The sequence below is a fragment of the Sapajus apella genome, unplaced genomic scaffold, assembly GCF_009761245.1.
Source record: "Sapajus apella isolate SASKATOON/1434 unplaced genomic scaffold, GSC_monkey_1.0 scaffold19, whole genome shotgun sequence".
Lineage (NCBI taxonomy): Eukaryota > Metazoa > Chordata > Mammalia > Primates > Cebidae > Sapajus > Sapajus apella.
The window spans coordinates 9825124-9838651 of NW_022436959.1; the positions used below are offsets into that span (position 1 = coordinate 9825124).

Genomic DNA, 13528 nt, shown 5'->3' on the forward strand with positions numbered 1-13528 from the left:
TGTTCCAAATAATATCTCCCTTATGCTTCTAAACTTCACCCAATCCATAGGCTAGTGTGAGTGGATGGATGTGATAAATGGAGGCAGAATGTGAAGAACAGGAAAGTGATGAAGAATTAACAAGTTCTTCAGCCTAGAGTTGGGTTAAGGTTGTTAATATTAGCTGGAGAATGCCTTTACTTTCAAATTGCAATGGGAAGATAAAAGCCTAAGAAAAAGTCATAGATATTTAGATTGATAGAGAATTTTGGCATCAACATATAATTGAAGGGCATCACATCAATGATGTCTTAGAAGATTAAAGTCATTTCTATACACAGACCTATGGAACTAAGTTACACCAAAACAAAAATCTGTGGAATTAAATAAATAGGTTTCTATTTGCCTACCTGATGTTTGTTAGCCAGGGTGCATTTTTCAGCTTAGTGATTGCTTGTTTGAAAAACTACTGGTTCTGGAAAAAACATTTCCGGTTTTCAGTTCTTGTGTGTGTGTGTAGTGAGAGAGAAAGAAAAAGCACACTTTACTGGGAAGCCCAGTGTCGCACAGTGACCGAGGGGCGAAGGCGGCCCAGTGGACATCTTAACACACCAAACTCCAAAAGACTCACAGGATGTGTTACTAATAAAAATAAACTGGAACACGAATTCCTCTGGGAAACTCCCCAACCTCATCCCTTTGAGGGCTTGGGAAATCTCTCAGCCATTTTCCCGATGGCAACTGCGGCTCACTAGAGATAGAGCCCCTTGGGGGTGCCTCCCTGTTCTTTATAAAAGAACGTTTCCTTGAGATTTTTTTAAGTTGGCATTTGTTACTTTCATTCTATGTTCTCTTAAGGCCATCAGACTAGCTTCTGTGCAGATGGCCTTGGTGTCAAGTCGTTCCAGGGTTACATCACTGGCCAGCGTCATGCTGCTTTTGTGTGTCTGAATGAGTCTTTGCATCAGGCAGGGGGAACCCGAGCTTCCTGTCAATGTAGCCTGGTCTGATAAGGGCTAGATCCCAAGTTTCTATTCGGCTTGCGGACATGATAACTTTCACCTCTCCCCTTGAATCAAATCCATCCACCTGCTTCAACATTTCCAACATTATTTGCTGAATTTCTCTCTCACCACCAGAATTTGAGTCATATCTTTTTGTCCCAAAAAAACATCAATTTCACCAATAAACATGATGGAAGGTGCATGATTTTTAGCAACTTGAAACAATTCCCATATGAATTTGGGCCCATCATGTAGGTACTTCTAAACAAGTTCAGAGCCGATCACTTGCAAGAAAGTGGCTAAGGTGTGGTTTGCTGCTGTTTTGGTTAACAAGGTTTTACCTGTGCCAGGTGAACCATACTGAATGACTCCCTTAGGGGGCTTTATACCCAGCTCTTCATAATATTCAGGATGGAGTCCTTAATTCCTGAATTTAGTTGTCCAACTTCCCAATACCAGCACAGGTCTTCTGGGGGGTCTTTTTCCACCTTCGTCATTGTGACTCGGGGATTCATGTCATGCATCAGCATCCATATCACAGCGTGCACCTTGCCACTGAGCAGGACTGAGCAGCCAGGTTCCAGCAGATCCTTGTCTATAAATGAAAGAATGCTGACGTAGTGCTCTGAGCCCACAGATGGAGACACAATCGTGTGATTGTCATCAATAATCTCTCCCAAGATTCCTACTGACATCAGGGTCCCCTTAGATCACCCACTTTTGATCTTTCCTCCTCTTGCTTTCCTTTTAACAGTTTCATCATGATCTAAGGGGATCCTGATTTCTAATGAATTCTTCCTTCACGAGAAGATAGTCTTTAATTCGCTCTAACTTTCAATAATTTTAACCAGGACTGAGTGTGAGATGTCACCAGTGGCAGTTTGCTGGCAGTATCTGGTCCCTGTGTTTTCTTCTTCTCCCTCACTCCAGCTGGTATAGGAGGTTCTTATTTCTTTTTCTTGTCCTTGTTATCCTTCTTGCCAGCTCCAAGACTGTAACCACCACTCTGCCTTTGACCCATCTTTCCTTGGCCACTCGAGCTGCCTAGTTTTTAAAGTTTTCTGTACAGATGAGGTCTTGCTATGTTGCCTGTGCTAGTTTTCAACTCCTGGGCTCAAGCGATCCTCTTGCCAAAGTGCTGGGATTTCAGGTGTGAACCATCGCACCTGTCATAGAACAAACATTTCTTGACATGGATACAACTATCTTAGGGTAGTTCAATCTGGAAAGAATTTGCTTCCAGAGACTTGGCTTTTAGAAGCCTTCTGGAGATAGAAGGTGCATCCAGCCATAAGTACATCTACATGATTTGAATCAGTAAAACTCCACGTGCTCTGTGAAGCTACTACTTTATGTGTTTTGAACAATTCTAAAACATAACTGTCTTGTTGACTTGGTTTCAGGTTTACATGGGAAAGTGGGCATAATAACTCCTCTGTAGCTCAAAACTCATGGGATGTGTGGTTAGAAGTCTTAGGTCAGTGTCCCAGAATTGTTCTGAGTAGCTCTGTGAGTATCTCTGCGGCAGACACAGTTCACAGCCTATTGGTTATTCACTCCCTTTTCAGCTTCAGAAACATCATTTTACCTAGAGCAGCAATGTGTCCTACTCAAAATACTCATGTCCCCAGAATTCCTTGCAGCTGGGCTGATACTTCATTTTCTAACTTGTTGAATATATTTTCTTTTTACTACTGAGTAATCCCTTTAATTGCAAGCATGGTTCTAATCTTGATTTTATTCACAGAATATTACATTAAAAAGGAAATAGTGGTTTCACCAAGACCCCAGTGAGATGAACCAGGCTAAACCTTTGCCCATGACTTACTGTCCACTTATCTGAAAAGGAGTCATTCTAGAACTCAGCTTCATTTGAAGTGTGGCATCAGGGAGCTTTGACACTACAATCAAATCTCCCCTTGAATCAGATCCATTCAACTGGTTCAACAGAGCAAGATCCTTAGCAGAAGAATGAATCAGGGTTTAAATCAGGAAATCTTTAATTCAGAAAAAAGTGTTCAACATTTAACAAGATTTCAAATAATGTTCACTGTTGACTATCTTTTTAAAAATGAAGACCCCAAGATTGAAGAATCACAGGTACTTTTAACATTTTCTTTGTACTTTTGCATATGTTTTCAAATTTTCTACCATGAAGATCTATGACTTCATAACCAGAAAATAAGGATATTTTGGAGTACAACACAAGAGTTTAGAAGAAAAAAGAAAGGCCTAATAAATACAATTGTCTGGGAGAACACTAGACATTACATAAAATAACATTAAGAGAAACAGCAACTTTAACATTTTCATCAGATGTGCTTTTGAATGTCAGCTGCATATTGCTTGTCTTGTACATTCCAAGTAACTGAAGTTTTTAATGTCCAAGATTCAATAATGTACTCTGTAAAATTCCCACTGATCTAATAATTTTTCTCCTTGTGAACAGGCATGAAAAGCCCATTATCTTCAATGCGGAATTCTGCTTGCAGAAATGGCCTAAATCTTGTTAGAAACAATAAGAATTGAGCAATCCAAAGAACTCCCGCCTAACACTAGTATGACATTCGGTTAGGAAAGATGTCCCAAGAGAAACGTAAACTATTTGAAAACATTCTGTTACTAAAACTTGGACATAAAAAGAATGACAAATGGACTGGATGCAACAACTTAATTCAAAGCACGCATGAGTTTGGCTCCTGCGAATGCATTTTAACACATACTGTTTTTCATGTTCTCTTATATGGATATCATCCCTCCCACATGAAGAAGGATCAATTGACATTTATTACTTGCTGAAGAACAGGTTAGAAGCAATCAGCAACCTCACTCCTGGCCTGGAATCAAGCTGAGTGAATGAGTCACAGAATCCTAGAACCTTGGTGAGAGTCTCCTCCAACCTCCCTCCCCAAGTTCACCCCTGGGGACCAATTACAACCATCTGCTTAAGAGCTTTTACTCTGCCCCCCATCCCGAATTAAAAGCTACAAATTGTAAAACGGAAGGAATAAAAGAACAACAGAGTACAGTGACCACATCTTAAACTATTCGTGGAATGAAGAATCCCCAGACAGCTTTAGATACATGTGGCTGAGACCTCAGAAGATGCAAGTCAAGTGTGAGGGAGTGACGGCCGGAGGTTTTGTTTCCATACAAATGGGACCAGTCAATAGATGGGTCCAGGAACCCCAGACAGTATGTGGATGCTATTGCTACATCTTCCCTGCTTACAGTCCAGCTCCATTAGTGAGAACATGTACAAAGCTTTTTGGTCTGAATGGTTTCTTTATGGACAAAGTTACTCTTTCAAGATATTTTTTAAAGCAAAGGAAGTGTAACGGGAATCGTGCAGCATGTTAAGAGTTAGCTATTCTCTTGGAAAAAGTGGAATGATTAAGCGAACACTCTGAAGCATGCAATGTGTGATCAATATGTGAGGAGAGAGGATCAAGACGAGGAAATCCTAACCAGGAAAAGACAAAAGAGGATTTCAGTGCTAACACCATTTAAAAGCCAAGCGTTCCTCTGATAATTAACTCTTGCTACAAACCATAAGGGGCAACTGACTTTTGCTTTATTAAAAAATAAAAAGATGGGGATGTCTAGACAAGACAAATATTGGAGATCATGCCTTAAACGCTCTTATACCGGAAGATATAAAACATACACCCTCCTTCCTCATTTTCCTGCTTTTTACAACCAAAACCCAAGAAGTAAAAAATTATGGAAGAAACTGTCTGGGTTCCAGGGCCATTCCCACATACAGGAAAAGCAGTTGCCTGGATGTGACTGGAAGATTTCTTCTCATCTCCTTTGTAAGACAGTGAGCGTGTTGAGGGTTGGGTCTGCGTTGGATTTTTAAACCCCTCCCTCATAGCCCTGTATCAGCCACAGAGCAGTCTTTCAGTAAATTCTAGGTGAAAGGAATGAATGAAATAAAATTATTACAACTTGGATTTTTTGTTGTTCTTATTCTTTAAGTCATATTTTCTGTGAGCTGCTGTTTAGATTGGAGTTTTAATAAGAATTGTACACATGGCTGAGGCCAGAATAAAGAAATATAAAGAATGAGGACTGGAGACTTTGGGATAAAGAGTGTGTGATGTGGCTGCGGTCAGCCTCATCCCTTAAATGAGGAAGGTGGACGAGGATGCCCTCTATTCCTTCTAGCTTGAACGCACTGTGAGTTCTCCCGCATCCTCCCGTCTCATTCTTTAATACTTTAGCTTTAAGCACCTCCCAATTCAAAGCTCCTCCACAATATCACCTTTCTCAGCCATTCCATCACTGTTAATCTAACATACTGGCGTGTCCAACAAAATGAGGACTTCAAACATTGTATTAAAGTATGAGACATCTCTATAACAAAATGCTGTCAACAATGTGGCTGTTGACATTGACGGTGCCAATGGATGGCATTGTTCATAATTGTTAAAAAGTTTAAAACAATGATATCATAGTAAAATAAGCCTGGAATATCTAGAAGAAAGGAGAGTCACCAGTATGTGATTATCCCTGGATGGCGGAATTATGAGTGGTTTTTATTTCTCTTTTTGAGCGAGTGCATTTTCTAATATTTTTATAATAAACACAAGCTTTGTATGTTATAAAAATAGGAAAGAAATCAAAGCCTTCATCTCAAATGATCCTAAAAATGGTGGCCTTCGCTATTCTTTAACTTTTCTTTTCTTTTTTTTTTTGAGACAGGGTCTTGCTCCATTGCCCAGGCCGGAGTGCAGTGGTGTGATCATAGCTCACTGTAGCCTCTAACTCCTGGGCTCAAGGGATCTTCCTGCTTCAACCTCTTAAGTAGCTGAGATTACAGGTGCCTGCCACTATGCCTGGCTAATATTTTTTTCAGTGTAGAGATGAGGTTTTGCTATATTTCCCAGGCTGGTCTCAAACTCATGGCCTCAAGAGATCCTCCCATCTTGGCCTCCCAAAGTGCTAAGATTACAGGCGTGAGCCACCGCACCTAGCCTCATTCTTTAACTTTTCTATGGGAGGAAATTCTGTGCTTTCCATTTATCCATTGAAGGCTGCTGGCATTTCCTGTGGACTTCACAGCAGGACTAAAGGCCTCTACTTCCAGAATTCCCCACCAGTTTGCTTTGGCATCGCCTTCGCTCAGGCTCTCACAAGCATTGCCTCTTCCCCAACTCCACGGAGATCCACCTAGTTCCTTCTCCTGTCATGGAGTGGAAGGCTGACAGCTGGACTCTCAGACTTCTAGACTATGGTTCTGGATGTGATTTAGATTCTGCAGAGATGCCCTTGCATAAAGATGAGAAAGAGAGAAGCAGAGGCCATCTTCCTGTATCAGGGCTGCCTGATGAGCAAGCACGGTTGGCAGCAGCTGGTCTCTACCAGTGTCATGGGTGTAGACTGACAGTGGCAGCAGCCGGAGTGGAGGCAAGTCAGTTTTTGGCAGTTTCCTGACCTCTGCATCATAGCTGCTGTGGTGTGACCTTGAAACCAACCACCCAGCCTAGTGACACCATGGCTCATTCCTCCAGCCCCTCCAATGACTTTGTAGGAACCTCATTCCCTGTGTTTCATTCCTTTGTTTTTGATGTGCCTGAAGTTACCCCTCCTCAACCCACAGGGCAGAGTCCTGGTTCAGGTCCCATCTGCCTCGCAAAGCTCACTGATGATTTTGGGAGTCTAACAGCGGCCTCACTTTGTGGATCTTCATTCCACAAGAATAGAGCAGCACAAAAGATTGGGAGGGGCCCCGTGGCGGGCTGAAGGAGATAGGAGAGGAGGCCTGGAGAGGATCCTGTGGCTTTTGTTTCTCTTTGAGGTTTCGTGTTAAAGGTTCCTCGAACAAAGTGTTTCACAAGCTACATGAGCTTTGAAATCCTCTGGGCTTTTTTTTTTTTGAGACTACTTTGTCACCCAGGCTAGAGTGTAATGGTGTGATCTCGGCTCATTGCAACCTCCGCCTCCCAGGTTCAAGCGATTCTCCTGCCTCAGGCCCCTGAGTAGCTGGGATTAAAGGCATGCACCATCACACTTGGCTAATTTTTGTATTTTTAGTAGAGATGGGGTTTCACCATGTTGGCCAGGCTGGTCTTGAACTCCTGACCTCAGGTGATCCACCATCTTCAGCCTCCCAGGGTGCTACAATTACAGGCGTGAGCCACTGCCCCTGGCTGAGCTGCTGTTAAGAATCTGTGCACAGAATATCTGTGATGTTGCAACCCAAGGGAATAGAGACAAGAATAGGGTTCATTCTATGCTTTCCTTGAGGTGAGAGACTTGCTTGTTTACTGCAAATCCTTTCAGGGATATAAACCCTCACCCTTCCTGATTCAGTTAAGCCAGGCTCCATCTTCAGTGACACCAGCAGCAGCTAGTCACCATCCTCTCTTTAGCAGCCTCTCCAGTCTGGCGGTCTCCCTTCCCTTATTTTCAAATTTGTGACCATTCAAACTGAAATGTGAAACTTTCTGCAACAGGATTGGTGATTTATATTATTCTGCAGAGAGGGATAGAACTGCAAGAAAATTGATTTCTAACCAGACCCTCCTGTGCCCTGTTCCATCACAGTAAGGCACAGTAAAGGAGAGGCTGATATAGAAATGCCACTTTTCACCCGTCAAGTTGAGTACTTCATCTGACGTACATGCAAAACTAATAGTTGTAGATTTAACATGTTTCCATAAATACATTTCTCTGTAAAGCTGGATTCACAAATACAAAAAAAAAAAAAAAATTAAATGCAGCTCCTATAGATGTGGGAATCATCTCTCAGTCCCCAAAGATGAAATATTTAAAACAACAATAATGACGATGATGGCAATGATTCATGTTAACACACCTTTTCAAAAGCATTCCAGTAATGTTTTAAACCTCATGAAGGGGTTGCATCGGGCATTTCCGGTCATCACTGGCTTTGGGGTGAAGCACGGCAACTGTTTGTTCAATGACACGGCTAATGCCTGGTGATTATGATGCTGGAAGCTTTGGAGAATCTGGCCTACAAAGAAATGCTAAGAAGTATAAAAGTAACTCTGGGCAGTATTACACATACCTGGGAGTATTTTTTTGAATATCATGGACTTTTTAAAAGCATGTCAATCACATGCGTTAGAAGGACTTCCTTTACCTGCCCCCTTGACACATACTTGCTGAAGTTTTTGTTTCGTACCAACCCATGGGGAAGACTGTTTCCTTCCAAAGGGACATCTCATATGAGTTTGCATCTGGCCTGAGATTTAGGTGTCAGATACACACAAAATAACTGAGTCAATGGGTGTCCAGAGAATTGGGAAAATATAAAAGAATGTAATATTATTATTATTTTAATTGAATATAATTGCCCTATTAATCAGCATTTGCATAATACTTGGTAAAGCACTTAGCTAATACATGGCTAGATTCACAATTTAATTCATCCAGAATATTTCTATTCAGCATTTATATAGCACCTATTGGTTTATGATGCTAATATAGTAGATTCATGTTTCTGTTAAGGCTTAAATGAAATAAGTTGAAAGCCAAGTCCATTATATTACCTTCTTTATATAGAACCTTTCATCATGAAGGATTCCAAATTGCTTTACAAAGTACAGTGAAACCCTTTTACAATGAATTCCTAAGGGGACAGCTAGAGCAGTGTTAGCTGTGGCATTTCATTGTATGAGCATTGTATTCAGCATTATGGGATTGATGGGGAAGGAGCAGATTTTAAAATCGGTATACCCTTGGGAACTCAGACTGTGTTATTTGCCAAGATGTCTGCAGTCCAGAGCAAAGGAAAAGTTAAGCTGTTATTAACCTATTAATGAAATTTTTAGGCTTACAATATAAAGTATGAACAAGGAAAGTATTTAATACAAAAACCCCACCTTAATACAGTAAGTTAAAAATACATCATATGTAGAGAATCTGCTAACAAATGTCATGTGATAATTAACAGATTTTTTTTTCCAAGAACTCATTAAATTTTCCTTTTTAAAAAATAGTTTGCTCCAATGTAACATTCAGAAAAGTGCACAAACTTCAAAGTGGCATATCAATAGATTTTCACAAGTGAACTCACCTGTGTAACCTGTGTATAGTTGAATAAATAGAATGTTACCAGGATACCCAGAGACCCCCATATCCCCCTTCTAGTTATTACCCAATATCCTAAAGGGACCACTCCCTTGACTTTCAATATAGTAGATTAGTTTGGCCTGGTTTTGAGCGTTATGCAAATGGAGTTATACAGTATGTACTCTTTTTTCACAGCTTCTTTTGCTCAACATTTTGTCTGTGAGTTTATACACATAACTGTATGTAGCAGTAGTCAATTGACTTTGATTACTCTAGAGTAATCCATTGTATGAAGCTCCCATAATTTATTCAACAAAAGACATATATAAAAAATATATAAAGAACTCAAATCAGTAAGACAAAAGGAGACAAGTCAACAGAAAAGGGGACAAAAGTTTGATCAGTGACTTTGAGAGAAGTTAAAAGATGATCGGTCTCATTACTTATGAGGGAAATGTAAACTAGAACATCACATACCATTATACTCCCACCATCATGCTAAAAGGAAAGACTGACAACATCCAATGCTGGGAGGATGTGGTGATTTTCAGAGTGCTAGCTGGAATATAACATGGAACAATTACTTTGCAAAATTGTTTGACAGTTTTCTATAAAATGACTACTGTATTCCTGTTCTACTCATAGGTACTTACTTAAGAGAAATAAAAATATTTGTTCATATAAATATATGTGCAAGAATGTTCATACAACTTTATACATAATCGCCTATACCCTCAATCAGGAAATAACCCAAATGACTATCAAAAGCATATTGGATAGGTAATTTTTTCTTGAGTATTTCAAAAAAGCTTTGTTAGTGAGCAGGAAAAAAAGACAGCAACAAGGATTAGTGCAGAAGTTAGTGAAATAGAAAATAGAAAAATAGAGAAAATCAGTGAAACCAAAGGTTAGTTCTTTGAAAAGATCAACAAAATTGACAAACTTTCAGCCAGACTAAACAGGGGAAAAATAGATAAATCTTAAATTACTAAAATCAGAAATGAAAGAGGGACATTACTGCTGATGTTCCAGAAATAAAAAGAATGATAAGGGAATACTATTAAAAACTGGATGCCAACAAACTAGATAACTTAGATAAGATGGACAAATTCCTGGAAAGACAGATGCAACCAGACTTACTCATGAAGAAACAGAAAACCCGACTAAGCCTAAAATAAGTAGAAATTAAATTAGCAATAAAAAAGCTTCCTACAAAGAAAAGCCCAGGACCAGATGGCTTCATTGATTAATTCTACCTAACATGTAAAAACGAATTGATGCCAATTCTTCACACATTTTTCCAAAAAATAGAAGAGAAGATTTCCCAACATACTCATGAGGCCAGTATTACTGTGATGGCAAAATCAGACAAAGACATCACAAGAAAAGAAAAACTACATATCACTTGGAATATAGGCACAAAAGTCTTTGACAAAATATTAGGAATATAGAAAAATAATTATACACTATGCTCAAGTGGAATTTGTCCTAGGAATGCAAAGTTGGTTTAACATCCAAAAATCAATTAGGGTAATATACTACATCAACAGAATAAGGACCAAAACCACACGATCATATCAATAAATACAGAAAAAGTATTTGACAAAATCCAATAGCCTTTAATGATAAAACTCTCAACAAACTAGGAATAGAAGGGAATTTCTTCAACCTGATAAAAGGTATCTATGAAAAGCCCATAGTGAATACTATACTTAATGGTGGAAGACAATGTTTTCTCGCAAAGATTAGGAACAAAACAAGGATGTCCATTCTTGCTGCTTCTATTCGACACTGTACTGGAGGGTCCAGCCAAGGTAATTTGGCAAGAAAATGAAATAAAGTATATGCAGATTGAAGATGAAGAAGTAAAACGATCTCTATTTATAGATGACATGGTCTTACATATAGAAAATCTCAAGAAATCCACTAAAAAACTACTGGAAATAATAAATGAGTTCAGTAAAATCAATTTTATTTCTGTGTAGTAGCATTGAGCAAGCAAAATTATATTAAGAAAACAGCATTCCAGCCTGGGTAACAGAGTGAGACTCCATCTCCAAAAAATAAAAATTAAAAAAAAGAAAAAACAATTCAATTTCTAATAGTATCCAAAAGAATAAAACAGCAGTAAATTTAATAAAAGAAGTACAAAATTCATACACTGCAAACCACAAAATATTGCTGAAAGAAATTAAGGAAGACCTAAATAAACAGAAAGGCATCGCATGTTCATGGATTAGAAGATGTACTATTATCAGGAAGGGAGTATTCCCCAAATTGATCTACAGATTCAACATAATCCTTTTCAAAATCCCAGCTGACATCTTTGTAGACATTGATAAGCTGATCCTGAAATTCATATAAAAATGCAAGGGACACAAAATAGACAAAACAATCTCTATTTTATCTTTTAAAATTTATAACTGACACAAAATTGTACATATTTATGGGGTACAGTGTGATGTTTCAATGCATGTGTGGACACTGCATAATGATAAAATCAGGATAATTAGCATATATCCATCATTTTAAACATTTATTGTTTCCTTGTGGTGACAGCATTCAAAGCCCTCTCTTCTAGCTATCTTGAAATATACAATATAGTTATTCGCTACAATCATTCTACTGTGTAACAGAACACCAGAACTTAAGTCTATCTAACTGTACTGGCTAGATGCTGGCCAACATTTACTCATCCCTCTTTTCCCCTTCCTCACTCTCTGGTAACCGCTATTCTACTCTCTACTTCTAGGAGATCAATATTTTGAGATTCCACATAAGAATGAAATAAGCCTGTGTCAGGCTTATTTTACTTAATCTAACGTCTTCCAGTTTCACTCATGTTGCTGCAAATGACAGAATATCTTTCCCTCCCTCCCTCCCTTCTCCCTCCCTTTCTTCTTTCCTTCCTTCTGTCCTTCCTTTCTTTCATCCTGTCTTTCTTCTTTTTCATTTTATTTTTTGAGACAGGGTCTCACTCTGCTGCCCAGGCTGGAATGCAGTGTGCAATCATGGCTCACTGCAGCCTGAAGCTCCTGGGCTCGGCAATCCTCCTATCTCAGCTTTCCAAGTAGCTGGAGACTACAGATACATGCCACAACACAGCTAATTTTTTTTTTAATTTTAAATTTTAGTAGAGACAAGGTTTCATTATGTCGCCCAGGCTGGTCTCCAGGTCCAAGGCTCAAGTGATCCTCGTTCCTCAGCCTCCCAAAGTGCTGGGAGTATAGGTGTGAGCCACTGCACCTAGCCAATGACAGCATTTCCTTCTGTTTTTATGGCTGAATAGTATTTCTGCGTGTGTGTGTGTGTGTGTGTGTATGTATAAAATTTCCTTTATCCATTCATCTACAGATGGACACTTAGGTTATTTCATATCTTGGATATTGTGAAGAGTGCTGTAGTAAATATTGGAGTGCTTTTTGATATACTGATTTCCTTTCCTTGGGAAATATACCCAGTAATGGGATTGCTGGATCATAGGGTAGTCCTATTTTTAATATTTTGAGGAACTTCCATACTGTTTTCCATACTGGCTTTCCATAATACATTCTCACCAACAGCGTCTAACAATTCCATTTTCTCTACAGCAGCACTTGCTATGTTTTGCCTTTTTAATAACAACCATTCCACTGGGGTGTGGTGATATCCATTGTGGTTTTGATCTGCATTTCCCTGACGTTGAGCATTTTTTCGTATGTCTGCTGGCCATTTGTATGTCTTCTGTCAAAACAACCTTCAGGGCCGGGCACGGTGGCTCACACCTGTAATCCCAGCACTTTGGGAGGCCCAGGTAGGTGGATCATGAGGTCAGGAGTTAGAGACCGGCTTGGCCAACATGGTGAAACCCCATTTCTACTAAAAATACCAAAATTAGCTGGGCATGATAGTGCATGCCTGTGGTCCCAGTTACTCAAGAGGCTGAGGCAGGAGAATCGCTTGAATCCAGGAGATGAATGATGCAGTGAGCCAAGATTATCCCACTACACTCCAGCCTGGTGACAGAGCAAGACTCCGTCAAAAAAAAAAAACAAAACAAAACAAAAACAAAAAAAGACTACCTTGAAAGTAAAGAAAAACTTGGAGTATCACATATCCCAATTTCAAAACTCACTACAAAGCTACAATAATCAAGACAGTGGGTTATTCTCTAAGGATAGACATATAGATGAGTTAAAAAAAATTGAGAGACCAGAAATATTTCACTGAATTTCTAGCCAATTGATTTTCTTGACAAAGGTGTCAAAACAGTTCCATGGGGAAAAGAATAGTCTCTTCAGCAAATAATGCTGGAAAATTGGATCTCCACATGCAAAAGAATGAAGTTGAACCCATACCTCACAGCATATACAAAAATTAACTCAAAATTGATAAAAACATTAAGTGTAAGAGCTAAAAGCATAAAACTCCGAGAAGAAATATAGGAGAAAACTTTATGACCTTGGATTAAGCAATGGTTTCTTACATAAGTATGACACTGAAGCACAAGGACAAGAAAAAAA

At 39.2% G+C, this 13528-nt stretch overlaps 1 pseudogene; it reads right to left on the bottom strand.

The window, feature by feature from the left end:
* Positions 1–730: 730 nt before the first annotated feature.
* Positions 731–2004, bottom strand: LOC116557297 (annotated as a pseudogene).
* Positions 2005–13528: the final 11524 nt, after the last annotated feature.